Source organism: Hemibagrus wyckioides, linkage group LG19 (genome assembly GCF_019097595.1).
Source record: "Hemibagrus wyckioides isolate EC202008001 linkage group LG19, SWU_Hwy_1.0, whole genome shotgun sequence".
In the NCBI taxonomy this organism is placed as follows: domain Eukaryota; kingdom Metazoa; phylum Chordata; class Actinopteri; order Siluriformes; family Bagridae; genus Hemibagrus; species Hemibagrus wyckioides.
In genome coordinates this window covers 8991654-9017364 of record NC_080728.1, presented here as the reverse complement: position 1 = coordinate 9017364, position 25711 = coordinate 8991654, and the positions used below count along the sequence as shown (strand labels likewise).

The 25711-nt window shown below is 41.7% G+C and overlaps 1 pseudogene; it reads right to left on the bottom strand.

Annotated features, from left to right (window-relative positions):
* Positions 1-414: 414 nt before the first annotated feature.
* LOC131369859 (mitochondrial tRNA-specific 2-thiouridylase 1-like) lies at positions 415-25711 on the bottom strand (annotated as a pseudogene).

The window sequence follows — 25711 nt, the reverse complement described above, 5'->3', positions numbered from 1 at the left end:
TAAATAAAATAAGAGAAGACAGGCTTAGGAAAGAATAAGGGAATAAACCCCTATCTGAGAACCAAATGAGTTTAGATTTAGAGTTTTTATTAAATATATTGCGATTTACAAAAATATATTGGATTTATATATTGGAGTCTACACTGGCACCTGAACTTTAAAAAGATAAGGAATAAATATCTTCAATTACAATATTTCAGAAAACTAAAAATCTACTGAAAACTACAGAAACAGAAAAGTGAATAAAACAGAAATTAAAAAAAGACATAAAACAAATAATCAACAATTAGTAAAAAACAACAACCATCGAAACCATCAAGATTTTTTATTTTGATACTTTCTAATAAAATAAATTAGCACTTTTTTTTGGCAAAAAGCAATTTATTAAACTTATTTTTAAGTTAAACTAAGATAAGAAAATCATTCAAGTGTTTAAATACCTAAGAAAACTGTAGGAAAAATGAAAACCGATAATAAATGCTTACCGAATAATGTTTAAAACTAATTCTAAAACTAAAACTAATTCATCATTGACTTTTGGCGCTAATTAAGTTCAGCACGCCCTCTAGTGTACAAGAGAGAAAACTCCATCGCTCCATGCTTCATTACAAAAGGTCTACATAGGCTTAGGGGGGGAATGTAAACAGTTTCTGATACTGCAATAAATTTAAAAAGACAATAATGACCACGTGATCAGCAAGTCAAGTATCATGAATTTGGACACTAAAAATTGTGTTTTGATAAACATGCAAGATCAAGATTACAGTATTACAGTACCTGTACAAAAATCCATTTTAATGAATTTCAATTCAAATTTCACATACGACAGATAGAACAGTAGCCATTTTATGCCAGAACATAAATTAAATAGATTTGTTTCATATATGACAAGCAGTACAATTAATTTTATACACACGGCATACTACAGCATTCTGAGTAAATTCCATCATTAAAATGATTCAACATGACAAAAAGAGTCTTTGCAATTCTTTTGCAGCAAGTATAAAATACTGAATTTGTCCATTTATTTGTGCTCCTCTTCAAAATGCACTGAGAGGTAGCATGTGAGTGTATGTGAGTGCATGTGCTGATTCCATGTTTCAGACATTTCAGACAGCTGCCGATTGCCGATTGCGGCCTCTCTGGAGTGTGTGCTCACTGGGGCTCAGTTGATTAATCTTCCCACTGCCTAGACACTCATCACCCTTATACAGCACAGCAAATTGCAAAAGACAAATATGTACTGATCACTAAGTGAAAATTACAGAGTAGTGAAGGTTTAGATCATTATTAGGTAGACTAATAATTATCACCATAATTACCAAAAAATACCACTCCTCTATTGTCTTTGGGGACAAAAAAAGGTTTGGAAAAGAGTCTAATGTCAAAAATGCAAATGTTTCTTTGTACTGAAAAAATTAGATTGATTGATTAAATAATAAATAAAGGAATTGTAATAATGTAACAACTGAATAACTGCAGTAACATTCAGAAGCAAACATTTTTGTCCACAGTTACTTTTTATAACAGTCAGGTTTTAACACTAGATAAAACATAAAATCATGTTTTTATACACATCAGCAGCAAATATGGTCATTTTCTATGCAGCACACCAACCTGACCTCTACTTCAATAAATATTATATAAAATATTATTTAAAAATACATCCAGTACATATCAGTCATTTAATTTACCTGTCCAGGGTTCATTGCTCTCAAGGGCTGCTTTGTCGTTATCCAGACTGATCCATCCACATTCAGAGTCACGCTGCAGGGAGCTGACAAACACAGCATCACAGCAGGATCAACAATGAATCATGATATGGTTTTATATTTAAAATGACAAAATGTGCTCATTTGCAATCACTCTGTAAAACACACCTCTCACTACTGTGCTAAGGATTTAGGCCACTTCATGAGGTTATGTTTAACTGCTTTGCTCTAGTCCTGAATTGGATCCTGTATGATTTGTACAATGCATAAATGTAAATGTATAACATATATTACTAAGTTATTACTGCTGGATCACAGCATGGCTGAATTCAGGGATCTGATTAGTTAGATGTTGATGTTTTTACATTTTCATTAACAGCAGCTCTTCCGGTAGTTCTAACGAGTCAAATCGCAGTTTATATTATAGTTGTAGACTTGTAATGCGGAAGCTCTATCAAAAAATGTATAATCATTGATTTGGTTACGTTTTCTTGTGAGTAGATGTTTATTTGGCATAGCTGGAAGGAGTCTACAGTGTCAATGTCAGTTTCTAACAGGCAATTAACAGTTAAAGCTGTAACATTAAGTTTGGCATAGAACAGAGAGTTCTCTGTAACATGACATGGTACTATTTCTTTGATTTATTGAATTAAAGAGAGACAGAAAGAGATGGTTGTAAGGAAACAAATGTTAATAGCTGTTATAGAGTAAGTGATGACTGAAACTAGTTTGGGGATATTCCATAGTGCTAAATATGATTATGTTGTAGTTGTTCTTTTGACTGCTCCTTTTTTGGTCGCCACAGTGGATCATTTGCTCTGCATGTTTCGATTTGGCACAGGTGTTACGCCAGATGCCATTCCTTACGCAACCCTCCCATTTTACCCAGGCTTGGGACTGGCACTGAGAGTTAACTCTTCAGTGGCTGGGTTAGCTCCCTGCCCAGGAATTGAAACCGGGCCACGGCAATGAGGGCAGGGTTTCCTGCCGCTGGTCCACTGACAGGCATTAAATGAATACAATTTATGATGTTCAATAATTAACGTTTGAAAATTGGTTGCTGTGGTATATGAGGAATGAAACCCATTTGGATATGTGGTTATTGAAAAAATAATCAACTTCTTAGCAGTAACAGCGTCTCAAATTTTGAAGCAACCTCAAGTAATCACAATTTAATCAGCCATGTCTTTGATGAATTTCTCTTTATTTAATAGCAAGCCCCAACGTGTTTTATTCCTGACATATTATGACTTACTTAAAGGCATCTGGTGAATGAACCTGAAGTGACACTCCATCATCTGTGTGTGCACCAATTCAGCAGGAGGCTCTCCAATTATCCAGTGGAAGCGATTAGTCTGTAGTGTGTCTCGTAACAGTGCAGGGTGGTTGGTTGTAGGACCCTGAGAACGTGGAACGAGCTTCATCTCAATCACATGTAATATGATTATTAGCTTTTGATAATGAAAAAGGACCCATGAGCTATGATTAAACAACGTATAACTCACAATAAATATTTCACCAGTCGTGATCCACAACAAACCAGGGATCTTTTTGGCCTCCTATCCGTGCACTTTGTCCTAAAGTAAACGTGAACCAACCTGTGGGGGAAAAACATAGAATACTATTACATACTGGACAAACAGCATCTGCAATTAGTCTAGCTGATATTACAGCTCCACAAACTTACACCAATAACACCTTTACAGTGTTGTTGTAGCTAATCCACAGCAGGTTTTAATATATTGTGAGTTCCGATAAATAGTTCTGCTTTTCTGCTCATCACGGTTGTAAAGAGTGATTGTTTGAGCTACCATAGACTTCCTGTCAGCTCAGACTAGTCTGATAATTCTCCTCTGAACTCTCATCAGGAAAATGTTTCAGCCTGCAGAGCCTCTGTTCACATCATTCTGTTGAAACTCTAGAACAGGGGTGCAAAACATATGGCCCCCGGGCCATAACCGGCCCGCCTGATGATTCCATACGGCCCGCGTGCAATGCAGTTGCATATTTGTACAATTATCCACACACATGCAGTTCCTTATATATCCATGAGAGGTCCTCTTGTCAGCATCGTGCCTACTGTTGGTTATTTGACTTGTTTTCCTACGTAACGTGAAAACGTGTGCAATGTGAAAAAATGTCTCTTTCCAAGAAACGGAAGGTGGATTCAGAACGCCGCATTTTTCAGGAAAAATGGACAACGGAATTTTTCTTCTGGGAAATAAATAAAAAAACAGTTTGTTTACTTTGTTCCCAGCAAGTGGCCGTCCTTAAAGAATTTAATATTCGACGACATTATGATACAAATCATGTGAAAAAGTACAGCCAGTATACTGGTCAGGCACGTACAGACAAGGTACAAGAATTGGTTGCAGCACTTAAAAAACAGCAGTCTGTTTTCACTCATAGTAGAGAGATTAATGATGCTGCCGTAAAGGCTAGTTATATCATTGCACAAGAAATCGAAACCTTATTGTGATGGGGAATTTGTTAAGACATGCATGCTGAAAGCTGCTGAATTGGTGTGCCCTGAAAAGTGTCAGAGTTTCGCAAATATAAGTTTGTCGAGAAAAACGGTAGCAGACAGAGTCAGAGAATTGGCACGAAACCTGGAAAGTCAACTGAAGGAGAGGGTTAAAACTTTTACTTGTTTTTCTATTGCAGTTGACGAGAGCACAGATGTTAATAGTGTCGCTCAGCTTGCCGTTTTTATAAGAGGAGTTGACAAATGTATGAAAATCACAGAAGAATTTGTGGGTCTCATTCCAATGGCTGATACAACTACTGCTAATGACATTTTCAATTGCCTGGTCGAGTCTTTGGACCAACTGGGAGTAAACTGGTCTTGTGCCGTTTCCGTGGCGACTGATGGAGCTCCGTCGATGTGCGGAAAGAAAGCAGGGGTTGTGAGCAAATTACGGGAAAGGGTGAAATCTTGCGGAGGTAAAGAGTTCTGGGGAATTCACTGTATTATTCATCAAGAAGTGTTATGCAGCAAGTCCCTAAAAATGGACCATGTCATGAGTTTGGTAACTAAAACTGTGAATTTCATTCGCGCGAGAGGACTGAACCACCATCAGTTTGATACCTTGCTTAGTGAGCTGGATATTAGCCACAGTCTCCCCTACCACACGGATGTGCGTTGGTTAAGCAGAGGCGCAGTTCTTAAGCGTTTTTATGAATTGCGAAAGGAAATTGGACTGTTCATGAAAGATAAAGGAAAATCGCTGAGTGAGTTGGATGAACCGGAATGGATTAAGGATCTTGCCTTTATGGTAGATATGACTAATCATTTGAACATTCTAAATCATTAAATGACTAATCATTTGAACACTAAACTGCAAGGCCGAGACAAACTTTTAACGGAGTATTATGACGATTTCAGCAGAAACTTAACCTTTGGGAGACGCAGCTTTCAGAGAACAATCTCGCACATTTCCCCTCTCTGGAAGACACCACCAACGGTGGCAACATTGATCGATTCAAGCTAAAATTATCAGAACTAAAGACTGAATTTCAGCAGCATTTTCAAATACTGAATGAACTTGAGCCAAAAATCAAACTATTTACATCACCTTTCTTTAGTAACCCCTCTGACGTACCAGTCGATCTGCAGATGGAGTTGATTGACTTACAGTGCAATTCTGTGCTAAAAGACACATTTGCCTATGTTAACTTGCACACCTTATCAATATCTTGTTCCACAATATCCCAAACTAGCAGCCTTGGCCTCTGTAATTCTGTGCATGTTTGGAAGTACATATACACTATATTGCCAAAAGTATTTGCTCACCCATCCAAATAATCAGAATCAGGTGTTCCAATCACTTCCATGGCCACAGGTGTATAAAATCAAGCACCTAGGCATGCAGACTGTTTTTACAAACATTTGTGAAAGAATGGGTCGCTCTCAGGAGCTCAGTGAATTCCAGCGTGGAACTGTGATAGGATGCCACCTGTGCAACAAATCCAGTCGTGAAATTTCCTCGCTCCTAAATATTCCACAGTCAACTGTCAGCTGTATTATAAGAACGTGGAAGTGTTTGGAAACGACAGCAACTCAGCTACGAAGTGGTAGGCCACGTAAACTGACGGAGCGGGGTCAGCGGATGCTGAGGCGCATAGTGCGAAGAGGTCGCCAACTTTCTGCAGAGTCAATCGCTACAGACCTCCAAACTTCATGTGGCCTTCAGATTAGCTCAAGAACAGTGCGCAGAGAGCTTCATGGAATGGGTTTCCATAGCCGAGCAGCTGCATCCAAGCCATACATCACCAAGTGCAATGCAAAGCGTCGGATGCAGTGGTGTAAAGCACGCCGCCACTGGACTCTAGAGCAGTGGAGACGCGTTCTCTGGAGTGACGAATCGCGCTTCTCCATCTGGCAATCTGATGGACGAGTCTGGGTTTGGCGGTTGCCAGGAGAACGGTTCTTGTCTGACTGCATTGTGCCAAGTGTAAAGTTTGGTGGAGGGGGGATTATGGTGTGGGGTTGTTTTTCAGGAGCTGGGCTTGGCCCCTTAGTTCCAGTGAAAGGAACTCTGAATGCTTCAGCATACCAAGACATTTTGGACAACTCCATGTTCCCAACTTTGTGGGAACAGTTTGGAGCTGGCCCTTTCCTCTTCCAACATGACTGCACACGAGTGCACAAAGCAAGGTCCATAAAGACATGGATGACAGAGTCTGGTGTGGATGAACTTGACTGGCCTGCACAGAGTCCTGACCTCAACCCGATAGAACACCTTTGGGATGAATTAGAGCAGAGACTGAGAGCCAGGCCTTCTCGTCCAACATCAGTGTGTGACCTCACAAATGCGCTTCTGGAAGAATGGTCAAAAATTCCCATAAACACACTCCTAAACCTTGTGGACAGCCTTCCCAGAAGAGTTGAAGCTGTTATAGCTGCAAAGGATGGACCGACGTCATATTGAACCCTATGGATTAGGAATGGGATGTCACTTAAGTTTATATGCAAGTCAAGGCAGGTGAGCGAATACTTTTGGCAATATAGTGTATATGCGAACAGGCTTTCTCTGTTATGAATGTAAATAAATCCAAACTGCGTTCTCGCCTGTCACATGTTCATATAAATGACATTATGAAAGTGTCAATTGCTCAGACACTCACTCCAGACATTGATAAGTTGATTAAGGCCAAAAGATGTCAGGTGTCGAGCAATTCTACACATTAAGCCTCAGGTGTATTTGGTTCTGTTCTTGAATGGATTTTGGTCTTAATTACCATCCAACGATGTTTATATTCATGCTGTTGGGTTTTTTTTAAGTATTTTTTTTGTACTTTTGACATATATAAGGAGTCTCAAAAGTTGACTTGTTTACTCAGTCAATTTTTTTGACAATATGAGATTTTCATTGTTTCCCTTTTATACATTGTCTGAGTTATTCTACACGCTGTGTATTATGTGCCTAATCCTGCCTATTATGCCTGTTATATTAAACTGTAAAAATGTGGTAATTAAAGTGTTAAATGAAGAGTTAAGTGTGATTTTTTGTTCTCGGCCCGCTTAAGGTAACATTCTAGCCAGTGTGGCTCTCTACCTCAAACGAGTTCCCCACCCCTGCTCTAGAAACTGTTCTGTGTATGAAACTCTCAAGAGATTTTTTACTGAAAAATCTGGTACCAACAACTATGACACGGTCACAGACATCACACTATATCCTCATACTGATGGCTGATGTGAACATTAACAGAAGCTCTTGACCTGATTTTAGACACTGTGCTGCTGCCATGTGATTAACTGATTACACTGTGTTCCAAATTATTATGCAAATTGGATTTAAGTGTCATAAACATTTAATTTTTTGTTTTTCAATTAAAGTCATAGATGGTATTGTGTCTCAGTGCTCTTTGGATCACTGAAATCAATCTCAGACACCTGTAATAATTAGTTTGCCAGGTGAGCCCAATTAAAGGAAAACTACTTAAGAAGGACGTTCCATATTATTAAGCAGGCCACAGGTTTCAAGCAATATGGGAAAGAAAAAGGATCTCTCTGCTGCCGAAAAGCATCAAATAGTGCAATGCCTTGGACAAGGTATGAAAACATTAGATATTTCACGAAAACTTGATTCAGAGCACAGGTGGGTTTGTGCACATAAAGGCAGAATGAGGAAGGTTTCTGCCAGACAAATTCATCGGATTAAGAGAGCAGCTGCTAAAATGCCATTACAACGCAGCAAACAGATATTTGTAGCTGCTGGTGCCTCTGGAGTCCCTGGAACCTCAAGGTGTAGGATCCTCCAGAGGCTTGCAGTTGTGCATAAACCTACTATTCGGCCACCCTTAACCAATGCTCACAAGCAGAAATGGTTGCAGTGGGCCCAGACATACATGAAGACAAATTTTCAAACAGTCTTGTTTACTGATGAGTGCCATGCAACCCTGGATGGTCCAGATGGATGGAGTAGTGGATGGTTGGTGGATGGCCACCATGTCCCAACAAGGCTGCGACGTCAGCAAGGAGGTGGGCCGGAATCATGGGGAGAGAGCTGGTAGGCCCCTTTAGGGTACCTGAAGGTGTGAGAATGACCTTGGCAAAGTATATAGAGTTTCTGACCACTTTCTTCCATGGTACAAAAAGAAGAACTGTGCGTTCCATAGCAAAATCATCTTCATGCATCACAATGCACCATCTCATGCTGCAAAGAATACCTCTGTGGCATTGGCAAACTCATGGTGTGGCCACCATCCTCCCCTGACCTCAACCCTATTGAGAACCTTTGGAGCATCCTCAAGCAAAAGATTTATGAGGGTGGGAGGCAGTTAGCATCAAAACAGCAGCTCTGGGAGGCTATTCTGACGTCCTGCAAAGAAAGTAGAAACTATCCAAAAGCTCACAAGTTCAATGGATGCAAGAATTGTGAAGGTGATATCAAAGAAGGGGTCCTATGTTAACATGTAACTTGCCCTGTTAGTTTGTTTTTGATTGAAATAGCTTTTGATTTCAGTAAATATGACCTCCTAAAGCTGCAAATTCAACAAATGACCATTTTCAGTTCTTTACAACCTATAAAATGTTTTCAAACTCTGTTGTGCATAATTATTTGGAACAGTGCATTTTGAGTTTTTGATTTTTGAAATAAATACTGTTATCATTGGGAGGTTTGTTCAATAAAATTTGAATTATACCCTAATGGTTGATGGCTTGAAAATTATACTGACTGTCATTTACATCGACTAATTAGAAAAATCAGAGAAAGATATCATTTGCATAATAATTTGGAATGCAGTGTAGATAACTGCATAAATGAGAAGGTGTTCAGGTGTTCCTATTAAAGTGGCAGTGAGTGTAAATAATAATAATAATAATAATAATAATAATAATAATAATAAAGCATTTATGGTGCATACCAACATCCTGTGGGTGCTTATTACATTATATTGACTAATATGTTTTCATTTTAAATATCTTCTTGTGCTCTGTTTCAAGTATAACATAACTGACACCCTACCTAGTGTGCTATATTCACTATTTAGCCACAAAGAAAATGAGCGGAAAGAATGGAGGATAATTTAACAATCCAAAAGTATCTCTCTTTAGATATTTAGTCAAGCAAGATTAAAAAATAATACCTTTATGCTCTCCCATTATCTTTCCATCTTCAATGAAGACAAAATGTCCAGGTTTAGGCTCTAAATACTGTCACAGGAAATTGGTGAGCTTCAGGTTTCATGACTTTAGGTAGTACTGAATTCCACTATGGTGTATAAAAAGCACATACCTGGAGGATAAAGTCCTCAAAATGACGCTCACCAATGAAGCAGATTCCCGTGCTCTACAGACAGTGAACAAGTTCTGTTTGGTGATTCAGGTCACACTGTAAACTGTGCATGCATGCTCTCTCTTTTTAGAGTAAGCATGCTGTATTACCTCCTTCTTCTTCAGTACATGATGGAACCGTGCTTCAGCTGCCATTTTCTTTACAAATTCTTTCGTGAGTCCAGCCAGAGGGAAGATGGTCCGCCGGAGGGCTTCCTGTGAGAGTTGGCTGAGGAAGAAGGTCTGGTCTTTAAGGTGATCAGCATCTTGGTACAGCCTCATGGCTAAAAAAAACAGGAGTGTGTATATATATATTATATTCTAACAAGTGATGGTATAGTGACATCACTACTATGATACTCACTATTTCTGATCTCAAACCAATCATGGAAGAGAAACTCTGAAGTTGGTTTATGAGTTTGCTGGAAAACCTCCTCATCTTCCTGAGATGTTCTTGCATAGTGATCGGTTGCCATGGCAAAACAGGACTGTTTTGAGTGCACTGACTGGGACATGTTTAGGGAGGCTGCAACCAACGGCGACTATATTGACTTGGAGGAGTACACGGCATCAGTGACCAGCTACATCGGGAAGTGCATCAATGATGTGACCGTCTCCAAGACCATCACCACACGTTCCAACCAGAAGCCATGGATGACTGCAGAGGTGCATGCTCTCCTGAAGTCGAGAGACTCTGCCTTCAGAGCAGGGGACAGGGTGGCCTTAAAAACAGCAAGGGCCAAACTGTCCCGAGCCATCAGAGAGGCAAAGCATGCGCATGCCCAGAGAATCCACAGGGCATCCAGGTGATCACCAACTACAGGACAACATCAGCTGCCTGTGACAGTGACGCCTCCCCTCCAGATGCGCTGAACGAATTCTACGCTCGGTTTGAGGCACAGAACAACACAACAGCGAGGAAGACCACCCCTTCTGGAAGACCAGGTGCTCTGTCTCACCACGGCTGACGTGAAGAGAACTCTATGCACACTAGAGTGTGCAGAGCAGCTGACAGATGTTTTTACTGACATCTTCAACCTCTCGCTGAGCAGCTCCATCATCCCAACATGCCTCAAGACAACGACCATCGTCCCTGTGCCAAAGAAGTCTACGGTTTCCTGCCTCAATGACTATCATCCCATCGTACACACACCAATTGGGATGAAATGCTTCGAGAGGCTCATCATGAAGCACGTCAAAACACAGCTAGCACCCTCACTGGACCCTTTGCAGTTTGAGTATCGTCCTAACCATTCCACGGACGATGCCATCACCACAACCCTCCGTCTTGTCCTCACACACCTGGACTGTAAGGACACATATGTGTGAATGCTGTTCAGTTCAGCATTCAACACAATCATCCCCTAGCAGCTGATTGAGAAGCTGAGCCTGAACACCTCTCTCTGCAACTGGATCCTGGATTTCCTGACTGGGAGACCCCAGTCAGTCCGGATTGGGAACAGCATTTCCAGCACCACCACACTGAGCACTGGAGCTCCTCAGGGCTGTGTGCTCAGTCCACTGTTGTTCACTCTGCTGACTCACGACTGTGCAGCAATGCACAGAACCAACCACATCGTCAAGTTCGCCGATGACACGACCATGGTGGGTCTCATCAGCAAGAACGATGAGTCAGCTTACAGAGAGGAGGTGCAGCAGCTAACAGCATGGTGTACAGCCAACAACCTGTCTCTGAACATCAACAAGACTAAAGAGATGGTTGTTGACTTCAGGAGAGCACAGAGTGACCACTCTCCACTGTCCATCGACGGATCCTCTGTGGAGATTGTCAAGAGCACCAAATTCCTTGGTGTTCATCTGGCAGAGAACTTCACCTGGTCACTCAACACCAGCTCCATCACCAAAAAAGCCCAGCAACGCCTCTACTTCCTGAGGAGGCTGAGGAAAGCCCATCTCCCTCCCCCCATCCTGACTGTGTTCTACAGAGGGACCATCGAGAGTGTCCTGAGCAGCTGCCTGGTTTGGGAATTCTCGGATCGCAAGACCCTTCAGCGGATAGTGAGGACAGCTGAGAAGATCATCGGAGTCTCTCTCCCCTCTATCAAGGACATTTACACTACACATTGCATCTGCAAAGCTAACAGCATTGTGGCTGACCCCACACACCCCTCACACACACTCTTCACCCTCCTGCCGTCTGGAAAGAGGTACCGGAGCATTCGGGCCCTCACAACCAGACTGTGTAACAGTTTCTTTCCTCAAGCCATCAGGCTCCTCAACACCCGGGACTAAACTGTACAAAACTCTCTCTCTCACACACACACTCACTCAGGACTGAACTGTACATAACTCTCTGTCTCTCACACACACATACACACACACATACACACACCCACACTCTCGCTCTCTCTCTCACCTGTGTGGACACACACACACACACATAACTTATATTGTTCGATACTTATTGCATTACATCAACCCCTGTGTTTTTCATCTGCTGCTATATTTATATTTATGTTTATTTCTATTTTGCACTACCTCAACTGCTGCTATATTGTATTTTTGCACAATACATGTTGTCAGACCCCAAAGTTCATCATCTCATTTTATTTCATTTAATTTACACTTCACTGCATGTTCTTTTTCTCTTTTTTTTCTGTGCTAAGTGTCCTGTGTTTTTGTGTTGTCTTTTTTGTATTTAGTATTTTTTGCACTGTCTTGTCATTACACTGTACACTTTATGTGGCACACTTTACACTTTATGTGGCTTGGACGAACTTTTGGTCCTAGCTTTGTGTTGTTCTTGTGCTTGATCTTTATGTTGTATGTTTATGTAGCAAGAGGTCCTGGAGAAACGTTGTCTCATTTCACTATGTACTGCGTCAGCTATATATGGTTGAAATGACAATAAAGCTTCTTGAATCTTGAATCTTGAAACAGCACCTGCATAGCAAACAGGATACGTTTTCAGCGCTAAACATCAACATCACCGCAGGACATAATGAAAGTTTTCGAGCATGCAGCCTCACCTAATATATTGACTGCATACTGATAGAAGTGCTTGAATTTGATATGTTTGTTGCACAATATGTCTGGATTTGGTGTCCTGCCTTTCTGGTACTCCCCAAGAAGATTACTACAAGGAAAAAAAAAACAAAGAAGACAGACAGCTTGTTAAAGAAAAGATATGTTGAATGTTCAGACTATGATCATTTTATTTTACTGTAAAGAAATAAAAAATATAGGTTAAATAATAATAATAATAAAAACAAAAACTTGAGTATTTAACTCACTTTTTTAGATTTTATTTTTTATTTTAGTTTTTGAGCAGTTTTACAGAAATCTATAAAAAATATTTAAATACAGGATAGAAATTTTAATTTTGCTTTTCATTTTTTTTTACTTTTAATTTTAACTGTAACAATGTATTAATTATTAATTATTGATCCCTAATGAGCAAGTCCGAGGCGATATTAATAATAGGAATAAACTCTCTACCAGAAAAGGAAAGCCATACTAATCTGAGTGACACCGAATAGTGTGTGTATAAATTATTTACGTTCTGTAACGGTGCTGTCACAAGGCAGTCTGGGTCTGAACACCAGAGGGAGCCATCGCCCGAATATTAACCATCTCTGCCCACTTCCGGTACAGAGGCGTATTTAAGCAGCGCGCCATCTCAGCCTTGTTGCGAAGCATTGTTTCCTATTGCGGTACTTGCCAAGCCTTTATTTTGTCAGTTTCTAGTTGCCTTGTGTATGACCTTGCCCGTTTACCTTTTGACTACGAGTTTTGGATTTTGTGTTTTTGGCTTAGATTCACAGTGTTTGTTTTCTGGTTTGCCTACCCTTTGCCTACGTTACCTTGACTACGATTTTGTCTGCTGTCCTTTAATAAATCTGCATATGGATTCTAACACTCCGACGCCTGACGAGTCGTTACAGAATGCTTCGCCAGAAATGAGTCCAGCAGATATGCAAGCGGCGTTATGGCGACAGCGAGTCCTCCTCCGTGCATATCAAGAGGAGGTTGACTCACTGAAAGCCGCGAATCAACAACTCCAGCAACAGCCACGGGACCAAACCACCGCCGCGGCACCAGCATTCCACGTACGCAGCGAACTTCCTCGTTTTGCTCTACCAGAGAAGTTCGACGGATCCGCCGATCGCTGCCGGGGTTTTCTTCGTCGATGCGACAACTACTTTGCTCATCAACCCGAGGCATACAGCAACGAGAGAACCAGGTGCACGTTTATATTATCTCTGCTAACTGGTAGAGTGCTAGATTGGGCAGCAGCGGTTTGGGACTCAGACCCTCAAGTCAAAGCGTCCGCGGATTACTTCGCTAACTTGATCAAGGAAGTGTTCGAATACCCGGCGGGAGGCAAGGATGTGTCCGTACAGCTGCTGGAGTTGTGCCAGGGGGTGGACACGGCCGCGGATTACGCCATTAAATTCCGCACGTTGGCCGCGCAGTCCGGATGGAATGCGACAGCTCTCATGGCGGTGTTCCGCGAGGGACTCAACCCGGAATTACAAGCGGAAATGGCATGCCGCGACACCAACGTAACGCTGTCACAATATATCTCCACAGCCATTCGTCTAGATAACCTGCGCCGCCAACACCGACCTACAGCCGCCATCTCACGTACCATGCCACGTCGTATGATGGAGGTTCAACAATACACAGAGGATTTATCAGAACCCATGCAACTGGGGAGGGCTCGGGTTACCGAGGAAGAGCGTGAGCGGCGCACTAAACTCAATCTCTGCTTTTACTGCGGGAAACCAGGCCACAGAGTGCTCCGATGTCCTGAGAAGCAAGCTACATCACAGGTAGAGACAATAGAACGATTATCCAAAGTTTCTCTTCCTGCGTTCTTGCTCCTTGCTAATTCTCAGTTCTGTGTCACAGCGCTGATTGACTCAGGCTTGGCGGTCAACCTCATAGACTGGAATCTGGTGCACGATCTCCACATCCCCACGGTCCCATGCGTACCTCCACTCCGAGTGACTGCCATTAATGATCAGCCCATCGGAGGGGGCCTCATTTCTCATCAAACACAACCCATTGATTTCCAACTCGGATTATTCCATCGTGAGCGATTATCGTTCTTTGTCATCTCTTCCCCGTCTAACCCCATAGTACTGGGCCTCCCCTGGCTGCAGCTTCATGACCCTGATATCTCCTGGAATGATGGTGACATCCGTAGGTGGGCCCCTTTCTGTATAAAAAACTGCTTTCAGAAGCACACTCCTCGACCATGCCTCGCTACGTCCATAGAATGCCCAGGTTCAGCCAATCTAATATCACTCCCTCAAGAATACTACGACCTGCAGGAGGTTTTCAGTAAGGAGAAGGCGACCAGGCTCACACCACACAGACCATGGGATTGCACCATAGAACTCCTTCCCAACACCATACCACCCAAGAGTCGAGTTTACCCTCTCTCCATCCCAGAAAAAAAAGGCCATGGAGGACTACATCGAAGAGGCCCTCGCTGAAGGATATATCCGACCCTCTACATCACCGGCTGCTGCGGGTTTCTTCTTTGTGGAAAAAAAGGACAGAGGGCTCTGGCCATGCATTGACTATCGCGGTTTGAATGCGATCACAGTGCCATACCCCTATCCTCTCCCTTTAGTCCCAGCCGCCCTCAAACAGCTACAAGGAGCTAAAATATTCACTAAGCTCGATCTGCGCAGCGCCTATAACTTGATCAAGATAAGGGAGGGAGATGAATGGAAGACTGCTTTTCACACCACGAATGGACACTACGAGTATTTAGTCATGCCGTATGGACTACCCAATGCCCCAGCAGTTTTTCAGTCCATGATAAATGAAGTGTTCAGAGACATGCTCCACAGTCACGTTATAGCTTACATCGACGACATACTGATTTATTCATCCAACTATGAGCAACATATTTCCCACCTTCAAGCCATCCTTCACTGTCTTGCAGCCCACAACCTCTTCGTAAAATTGGAAAAGTGTGAGTTCCACTGTCCCTCCATAACGTTTCTGGGTTATGTGATTTCTCAAAAGGGAGTAGAAATGGACCAATCCAAGGTATCAGCGATCACATCCTGGTCGGAGCCCACCAGCATTAAAGGCCTACAGCGATTTCTGGGGTTTGCAAACTTTTATCGCCGTTTCATTCGGAATTATAGCACCATAGCCAGTCCCTTAACCTAGTTATTAAAAGGAAAGCCACTGGAACTAAGATGGACTGACCAAGCCAGAACTGCCTCCAATAAGCTCAAGCAAAGTTTCTCATCTGCCCCCATACTCCGGCACCCCCGACCGGATTTACCGTTCACAGTGGAGGTGGACGCCTCGAACAGCGGCATAGGGGCGGTGCTCTCTCAACGCCAGCCAGAGTCTGGCAAACTACACCCATGCGCCTTCTTCTCCCGTAAACTAACACCGGCGGAGTTGAATTATGATGTGGGCAACAAGGAACTGCTAGCCATGAAGACTGCTCTGGAGGAGTGGAGACATTGGTTGGAGGGGGCAATTCACCCGTTCCTCATTCTCACCGATCACCGTAACCTAGCTTATCTACGTGAAGCAAGACGCCTGAACTCACGCCAAGCCAGGTGGGCATTGTTTTTCTCGCGGTTCAAGTTCACTGTCACCTATCATCCTGGGTCCAAGAACGGGAAAGCTGATGCGCTCTCTAGAATTCATGAGGTCAGCGAGTCACCCTCACACCCGGACACTATCCTCCCACCTTCTGTTCTGGTAGCTCCCATACGTTGGGATTTCATGAGGGAAATCGATCAGGCCTACACCTCAGAGGCACCACCCCCAAACTGTCCACCCTCCAAGCGGTTTGTGCCCACGGCGCTCCGTCACAGACTGATTAGGTGGACCCACGAAAGCCCCAGCACAGGCCACCCGGGCATACACCGCACGACCCAGCTACTGCACCGGACCTTTTGGTGGCCTTCTCTAAATCAGGATGTTGAGAGGTTTGTACGCTCATGTTCTGTGTGCGCCCAGTCTCGGACCGACCGCCATTTGCCTGAAGGCCTGTTAGAACCGCTACCCGTCCTACGCTGTCCCTGGTCTCACATCTCCATAGACTTTCTCACAGACCTCCCCGAGTCGCAGGGCTTCACGACGATCATGGTCGTCATTGACCGGTTCTCCAAGGCTTGTAAACTCCTCCCTATGAAAGGCCTACCCACGCCTATGGAAACCACCTTGGCCATCTTTCATAACATGTTCCGGAATTTTGGCCTCCCTGAGGACATAGTGTTGGACCGGGGCACACAGTTTACCTCCAGAGTCTGGCAGGAGTTTTGTAAACAGTTGGGGATCAAAGTCAGTCTGAGCTCAGGGTATCATCCCCAATCCAATGGTCAAGCCGAACATCTGAATCAAGAGCTGGGGAGGTTCCTGAGAGTATACTGCAGCAAGGAACAGCACAGATGGAGTGAGTTCCTCCCGTGGGCTGAATATGCCCAGAACTCCTTAACTCATTCCTCAACAGGGCTGACGCCGTTCCAATGTGTATTTGGCTATCAGCCACTGTTGTTCCCATGGTCCGAAGAGCCCTCCGATGTCCCCCCAGTAGACGAATGGTCCAAGCGTAGCCAAGAGACCTGGGAGCGAGCCCATGTCCGCTTTCAAAGGGCGATACGTCGACAGGTAATTCAGGCCAATCGCTGACGTCAGCCTCACCCAGCCTACCAGGTGGGTCAAAGGGTTTGGCTATCCACGCGCAACCTGAAACTCAAACTACCCTGCCAAGATTGTTCACCAGATTAATCCTGTCTCGTATCACCTGGAGCTGCCTGCCTCATATCGCATCTCGCCCACGTTTCATGTGTCTCTGCTCAAGCCCTATCACAAACCCCAGACTACGGGCCCCAGTGCCCATGAGCCACCCCCTCCCCTGAACATTGACGGCTCCCTCGCCTAACGTGTTCACACCATTCTGAACTCGCGTCGCCAGGGCAGCCGCCTCCAATACTTGGTGGACTGGGAGGGGTACGGCCCGGAGGAGCGCTGCTGGGTCAATGCACACGACATGCTGGACCCCGCACTCATAGAGGTGTTTCACCAGAACTTTCCCCACAGACCTGCTCCTCGCCCGAGGGGGCGCCCTCGACGATGAACACCTGGAGGTGTTCCTAGATGGGGGGGTTCTGTCACAAGGCAGTCTGGGCCTGAACACCAGAGGGAGCCATCGCCCGAATATTAACCATCTCTGCCCACTTCCGGTACAGAGGCGTATTTAAGCAGCATGCCATCTCAGCCTTGTTGCGAAGCATTGTTTCCTATTGCGGTACTTGCCAAGCCTTTATTCAGTTAGTTTCTAGTTGCCTCGTGTATGACCTTGCCCGTTTACCTTTTGACTACGAGTTTTGGATTTTGTGTTTTTGGCTTAGATTTACAGTGTTTGTTTTCTGGTTTTTGACCCTTTGCCTACGTTACTTTGACTACGATTTTGTCTGCTGTCCTTTAATAAATCTGCATATGAATTCTAACACTCCGACGCCTGACGAGTCGTTACAGGTGCCATATATGTTGCAATTATATAACCACAAAATTCATTCTAGTTTTAACTTATTCTTGAAGTTATAGAGTGTTCACTGATGGAGACTTGAATGCAAAACTGTCCATGCCAATTGCAGTCCTAAAGCTATCATACAATATTCAATAAATGTGTTTTAGCCTAGTTATCAAATAACCAAACTATGTTGGATGCCTGATTTACAGGACTGCACTTGAGTTCAGCTGTCAAAAATAAATAAATAAATAAATAAATAAATAAATAAAAATAATGAAGTACCATACCTAAACACTTTGTGCCAGTACTCTTTGACATAGGAGACCTGATGGAAAGGCATATCCAGCATCCGGCACACTTTATAGGCATCTTCACAGTCTCTCTCTGAGGTGCACACTCCGCTCTCATCCAGAGAATCCCAGTTCTACATGAAAACTCCTGTAACCTGGTAACCTAAAATAAACAAAGTTAGCAAATCAGCACCACTGTATGTATGTGTATACACATGGTGGCACTGTGAACACTTAAAACAGCATATACTTTTATGGATATTTCCCAAATGCCTCTAGAAGAGTGAGATTTAAAATAATGCCATATTGTCAATATACAGCTACTTATAATATTTGAGATTTTCCATACAATATATTAAAAAGCCATTTGAACATTTATTAAGCTACCTGAACACTTACTTTCGGGTTAGTGGGAAGTTAATGATGCATTAATTTATCAAAAATAAACCCAAAGATGGGTCAGGATGCATCTAACAGATATTGAAACATTTTGTAATTTCTTATAGAGCTAGATTCTTGGACATCTGTTTACAAATATTTTTTTGCTATAAAGACAAAACAATGTCTATACCATATTACCTGATTTCTCCTAATCATTTAGTATAGCACTATTATATAGAATATATGAATTAACATTGTTGGATAGTGTCAAAATTTTGTTAAAATTAACTATGATTTTTTATCACCATATATCACTAGACATCAGCATATAAATGCAACAAAAATAAGTAACAGTCAAAGCCACAGGTTCCCAACCCTGGTAATGTAGAAGCCCCTGTCCACAAAATTGTAATAGTTTCTCAACTCCTAACACACTGAATTCAACTAACCAGCTATTTAACACCCCTTCCTGAGTTGAAGTGAGTGTGTTAGAGCAGGAAATACACTAAATCTGCAGGTCCAGTGTTGGGAACCTGTGTCTAAGCATCAGATCCTACTGATAAGAATGGACGAATTTCTCACCTCTTCGCTTGAGCAAAAGAGCAGCGACAGAGCTGTCCACCCCACCAGACATGGCACACACGACATGTCTCACTACACCCATGACTTTTACCCCAATACCAGATTATTCGTTGTATTTCTGCAGAATACAAGATGTATTGAAGGTGTCATGTTCGCGTACAGTGCGCCGCCATATTTGTGGTCCTACACAAAACATTGTCCGATAGGAAACTGAACTTGTTTGTTGTTTATAGTATATTGATACACTATTTAGTGCATTACAAAGTACTATAAATATATTAACAAAGTCTATAACAATCAATAACGTCTTACTCATAGTAGTAAATTTAAAACCTTTACAACCGATCAGCAATATTGTTCTTTCGGACCTGACTGGGCAGTTTCTTGTCAAATAGCTAGCTAATATAAACAAGCTTTTAAAGTAAACTATATGTGAACATATTTAGATAAGGTAGTAGGTTTTAAAACAACAATATTGTGTAATTAATACTGTAAATGTCACTAGGTTTCTGGGAAGGTGTTTTCTACACGGAACGCCCACTTTTAACTACAAACGGGGAAGAAGATCTGCAGCGCATGTGCGCTTTTCACCAGCAGTCTATAGCAAAGGTGAGTATACTACAGAACATGTTTGGGCAATAATGCGTGTTTTTGTACATAAGCCATTTTTATAAGATATATAGATGTCATCTAGATCATATAGATCATAAAGATGACAGTTAAAATGTGGTTTTCTGTTGTGTTTATAAACAGATAATCTTCTATATTAATGGACCTAACTCTGATCTTGCACAGCAGGCTGGTAACTTTTTAGTCTTGTGCGATGGAAAGTCTTATGGACAGAGTCTTATTCTTACAGTTAGTCTTACAGTTAAAGTCTTATTGAACAATTTTTCAGATCCAGATTGTTCCTTGCATTGCATTGCATTGCATCTGGTTTTAAGATCACTGGGCTTAAGCTACTCAAGCAGAGTGGAAAGAAAGAATCATTCAATAATCCGATAAATAATGCACAGTAAAAATATTATGATTGCAGGAACGAGCGAGAATTAATCTCAATGCTCAAAGCAGAACACACAGGAACGGTCTTCGTGTCTCTTATTTTGATAATGCCATGAGGTTAAACATGCAATGGTACACTTAAAAGATTATTATAAGCACGCATCATCATTATATGTAATCATGTTTATTAGTGTGCACGTGACCTCAACGCAGCCTCATCTGCACATTCTGCACATGCTGCTGTTAGTCTATTAGTTAAGCAAAAACAAAAACGCTAAGCACACAGTTCAACTAAACTGTTAACACATTAACTAAAAAGTTTCCTAATTGGTCAAGCTTCCCAGTGTAACAGAATGTGATGTAGATGTGATATCATGTCATTGGCATGCATTGTGTTTATGCACTTATGTTTTAGCCTCTGAAACTACTTTGCACCCTGTTGAGTTTTTTTTTTTGACCAAGAGGTTTACAGACTGTGTGTTATTTACAAAATGCATCACTGTTTCTCCTGAGCTATAGTGAACCACACTATCCAGCCTTGCTATGAAAGGTGCATTTGTGGTTACTTTTCATTTGCACAAACATGACCTGTAATTTGGGTCAGTAGAATACCTTTTGCTTAGATTTAAATGGAGAACTGTCCAGTGTAGTGCCAGTGAAATACAGGGTCCCACAAGGGTCAGTTTTAGGACCTCTGCTTTTCTCGGTATACATGCTTCCATTGGGTAACATCATTAGAAGGAATGGGATTAGTTTCCATTGGTATTGCCGATGATACCCAGTTATATATTTCATCAAAACCAGATGAAATATCTAATTTGTCTAGACTAACTGAGTGTGTTAAAGATATTAGAGATTGGATGACTGATAATCTTCTATTGCTAAATTCTGATAAGACAGAGATATTACTTACTGGCCCAAAAACTAGCACACAGAAGCTCTCGCAATTCAGCTTGCATCTAGAAGGATGTACTGTTACTACTAGATCAACAGTGAAAGACCTGGGCGTAATATTAGACAGCAACTTATCCTTTGAAAATCATATTTCCAATATCACAAAAACAGCCTTCTTCCATCTTAGAAATATTGCCAAGCTTTTAGAACATTTTATCTGTGTCGTATGCAGAAAAGCTAGTTCATGCATTCATGACCTCCAGACTGGACTATTGTAATGCATTACTAGGTGGTTGTCCTGCATCTTCAATAAACAAGCTACAGTTAGTCCAGAATACAGCCGCTAGAGTTCTTGCCAGATCAAGAAAATTTTATCATATAACCTCAATATTATCATCCCTGCACTGGCTACCTGTTAAGTTTAGAATTGACTATAAATTAGCTCTACTTACGTACAAGGCTCTAATTGGTTTAGCTCCCACCTATCTCTCCAGTCTTCTAACGTGTTACAATCCACCACGCTCTTTAAGATCGTAAAATTACGGACTTCTAGTAGTTCCCAAAATATCAAAGTCCACAAAAGGAGGTAGAGCGTTTTCGTATTTAGATCCTAAACTTTGGAATAGTCTTCCTGACAGTGTTCAGGGTTCAGACACAGTCGCCCAGTTTAAATGTAGACTAAAAACTTATCTCTTTAGCCTGGCATACAATTAACACATTCCATAACCTTGTGCTCCAGTACATTTGATTAAATGCACATTATCATCTAGTACTGCTAATATTATGAACAGCAGCTACGCTAATGCTGTTCCATTGTTTCCCTTCTTCTACCCATCCTGAGGCATACAGAGCTCCAGTGGCATCCGGAGATGGACCAGCTCCAGCTGGGTTCTGCTTTGTGAGGATTGGGGTATTCAAAGCAGCATGTGGACACCAACCTCCTTATTGATTTACATAACATTATACACATGCTGTATCTGCATCACACAATTGTCACCCAAATGAGGATGGGTTCCCTTTTGAGTCTGGTTCCTCTCAAGGTTTCTTCCTCTTACCATCTAAGGGAGTTTTTCCTTGCCACAGGTGCCTCAGTCACCTCAGGCTTGCTCACTTGGGATATCATCTAGGACTGTTTATCTGTTTGTCTGTTTATGTTTGTTGTTTTCTTATGTTGTTTCTCATGTAAAGCTGCTTTGAGACAATGCTCTTTGTTAAAAGCACTATAGAAAATAAATTGAATTGAAATTGAATTTCTGTGCCCATATACATGTTGTTCAATAACAACAATAATAATGTAATAAAAAGATTAAATGCAATTTAGACATCATCTATGTTGAAGTTATTGTAACTGTCTACCACAGTATATTGGGGTTGAAATTAAAAGGAATATGTTAGTTACTTTAATTAGTTAGCATTTACATCTAAGCTGGATGCATGATGGACGATTTACAACGATACAAAGTTTGCATGCACACACACACACACACACACACTGGGTTCAATTGAATGAGGTCTCCTCATGTTGAACAGTAATGCTTTTGTGGATAGATTGAATTGATAAATCCCAACTTCCACACTCCTAAATCTAATTTAGAAGAATGTCATTTGGAATATCAGATTTCCTCCACATGGGCAAGTGGGACCATAGCTATTTTGACAAATTGTGATGGCTAAATGACTGGGTCAGAGCATGTCCCAGTATGCATTGGTTAGTACCTACCAAAAGTGGTCCAAGTAAGGACAACTAGTATACCAACAACGGGGTCATGGGCACCCAAGGCTTAATGATGAGAGTGGAAACTTTGGTTTCTTGCATTCATGTGGAAGACACGTACCTCCTGCCTAAACATTGTTGCAGATTAAGTACACCCCTTCATGGCAACGGTATTGCCTAATGGCAGTGTCCACTTTCAGCAAGATAATGCTGCCGGCCAAGCTGCAAAAACTGTTCAGGAATAATTTTATCAAGGTGTTGATCAAGGTGGACTCCAAATTGTCCAGATTCCAATCTGATTGAGTATCTGTGGGATGTGCTGGACAAACAAGACCCATGAAGGCCCCACCTCACAGCTTCACAACTTAAATGATCTGCTGTTAAAGCAAATACCACAGCAGAGCTTCAGAGGTTTTGTGGAGTCCATACCTTAATGGCTCAGAGCTAGGTGGCACAAAGTGGGACTTACCCAATATTAGATAGATATATAGATAGATATATAGACAGACAGACAGATGAGATAGATAGATAGATAGATAGATAGATAGATAGATAGATAGATAGATAGATAGATAGATAGATAGATATGGAATAGATTTGGGAACATTGAACAAAAGATTTTGCAGTTCCATCTTTCACACAACACGGATTCCAGAGATGCTTTCTTCCTCTTTCAGCCTCAAGAGAAAGAGAAGGGGAGAAGTTAAGCTGAGGTAAGCTGACTGGCTAACTCGATAACTTGTAGCTTTACACTCTTTAACTTTTGTCACTTAACTGAGTGTATTTTGGGAAGTAATTCCAGTTACCTGCTTTCTGGCTTGTTTGTACGTTTGATCAGGTTTCACTTTGAGCTTCACTCACTTTTATTTCAGGTGTAGGCTCCTTTCCAAATTCTTTTCGTGCATTTTTGAACATGGTCGATTGAATATCAGTATGCAGATAGTAATGCAAGGGTTCATTACAAAAAGCAGGATTTGCAGGTTAACACGATACCTTGATATGGATGAGAATACAGAATTTAGTATTTCCAGTACAAACATTAGAAGAAATCAAAGATCAGATCACTTAATTACATAAAGAACCACGGGAAAAGGCACGTTAAATATATTTAAGCCTATACACACCCCCAGTGTTTAGCATGCATGACAGGTGATGAGTGATTAGTCACTTAGTGTGTGTGAAGTTTAAAGGAGCTAATCTTTATCGCAGTGCAATATTTTTGTCAGTTAGGGCTAAAATGAATAAACTGCACTGTATTTTGCATGAATGTAAAAATCTGCTGAGTTTATTTATTTATTTATTTATTTATTTATTTATTTATTTATTTATTTATTTATTTTTGCAAGAGAAAACAGAAGTGCATTTCAGTTTTTCACCCTGTGCTTTGAAACTAATTCACACTAACTTATATTCCCTGTTTTTTTGTTGTTGCTGTTGTTGTTTTAACTCTCAAGCATCTGACTCCATTTAAATGTAATATCAGGACCATAATCTGCATCTCTAATGCCACCATCCGCCAACTAATGCCACCGTCTATATTGCCTAATCTGTCTAATCATGCTAATGCATGTTGAGTGTTTTGATAGTTATTAAAGTCATTTTTCATTCAACCTTAACTGAAAAGTGTCCGATATCATAACATTTTGCTTTTTTATTGCAGCTTCACGTCACTATTTGCCCAAAAGGGAAACGACCTAAACCTATTTGTATTGGCCCAGACAAGTATAAAATGCAGGTTCTGCAACAGGATGGGGGAGTATGCTGCGCTTGTGGCTCACATACAAACTCATGAGAAAACAGCGATTGAATTTCAAGGTAAAGTGATTAATGAGCTATGACATATTTTATTTGGGGTTTCAGGTTTGCACTCTTTTTTTAGGCCATGTCATTTTCTACTCTCATATAACCATACCATGTCTCTCTCTTACAGAGAAAAAAATCTACAAATTACTTCACAGAACATATACACAAATACGGGATATCCATAAACATGCAACTGCACACACCTTGTAGCTCTTCACTCATCCCCAGCACTTCAAATGCATCTTCTAGTCACTTGACCCCACCAGTCAACACCTCAGTCCCTATATGCAGTGAGAATAATCTCTCGGACCCTCAGTGCAGTGAAGACAGTGCCAGAGGGAGCCTGAACATCCTTGATATTAAAGTCAAGTCTCCCAGTCCTCCATCTTCACCTACTTCTTTGCCTGCCCCAGTTACACCCTCTAAGAGCCAGGATATTCTTATGTCTGTGAACCCAATGCACAATATCTGTGCTGGAAGTCTAACAGTACTGACATCAAGGCCCAAACGAATCACATGCTGCTTCTGCAATTTAATTCTGAATAAGAAAAACATCAAAGACAGCACGTCGGCTAATCCAGACTTGCTGCAAAAGAACGAACTAAACCATACACACATTGCCTCTGGGTTAGTGGTCTCCATCTTCTGTTGTGGGGATGAACACTGGCAAAACACCAGAACATCACACAATGTAACTGGGTCATGAGAAACTCTTCAATTATTATTAACTCTCACTTCATATTAAAAGAGTAGAACTGCATACTCAGAAAACTTTTTTTTTCATACGCATCGACATACGACATTCTCCTTACTGATTGATATTTTAATGTTACTAAAGCGAGGAGGAAATGTGATGAAAAACTGACTGTACCTCATTTGTAGTGTCGAGGCAGCCCGGTTTTGCGGGTTCCACCACTGTAATTCTGGAGCTCCTGCAGCCCATGCTCAATCTTTTACACGACCTGATCTGTTTCGCCTATTATCACCAACAAGTCCATCAAAGATGATGAGGAAATGTCGCATTCCGGTACACAAATTCACATCCTGCCACTGATGTCATCATGGACTCTA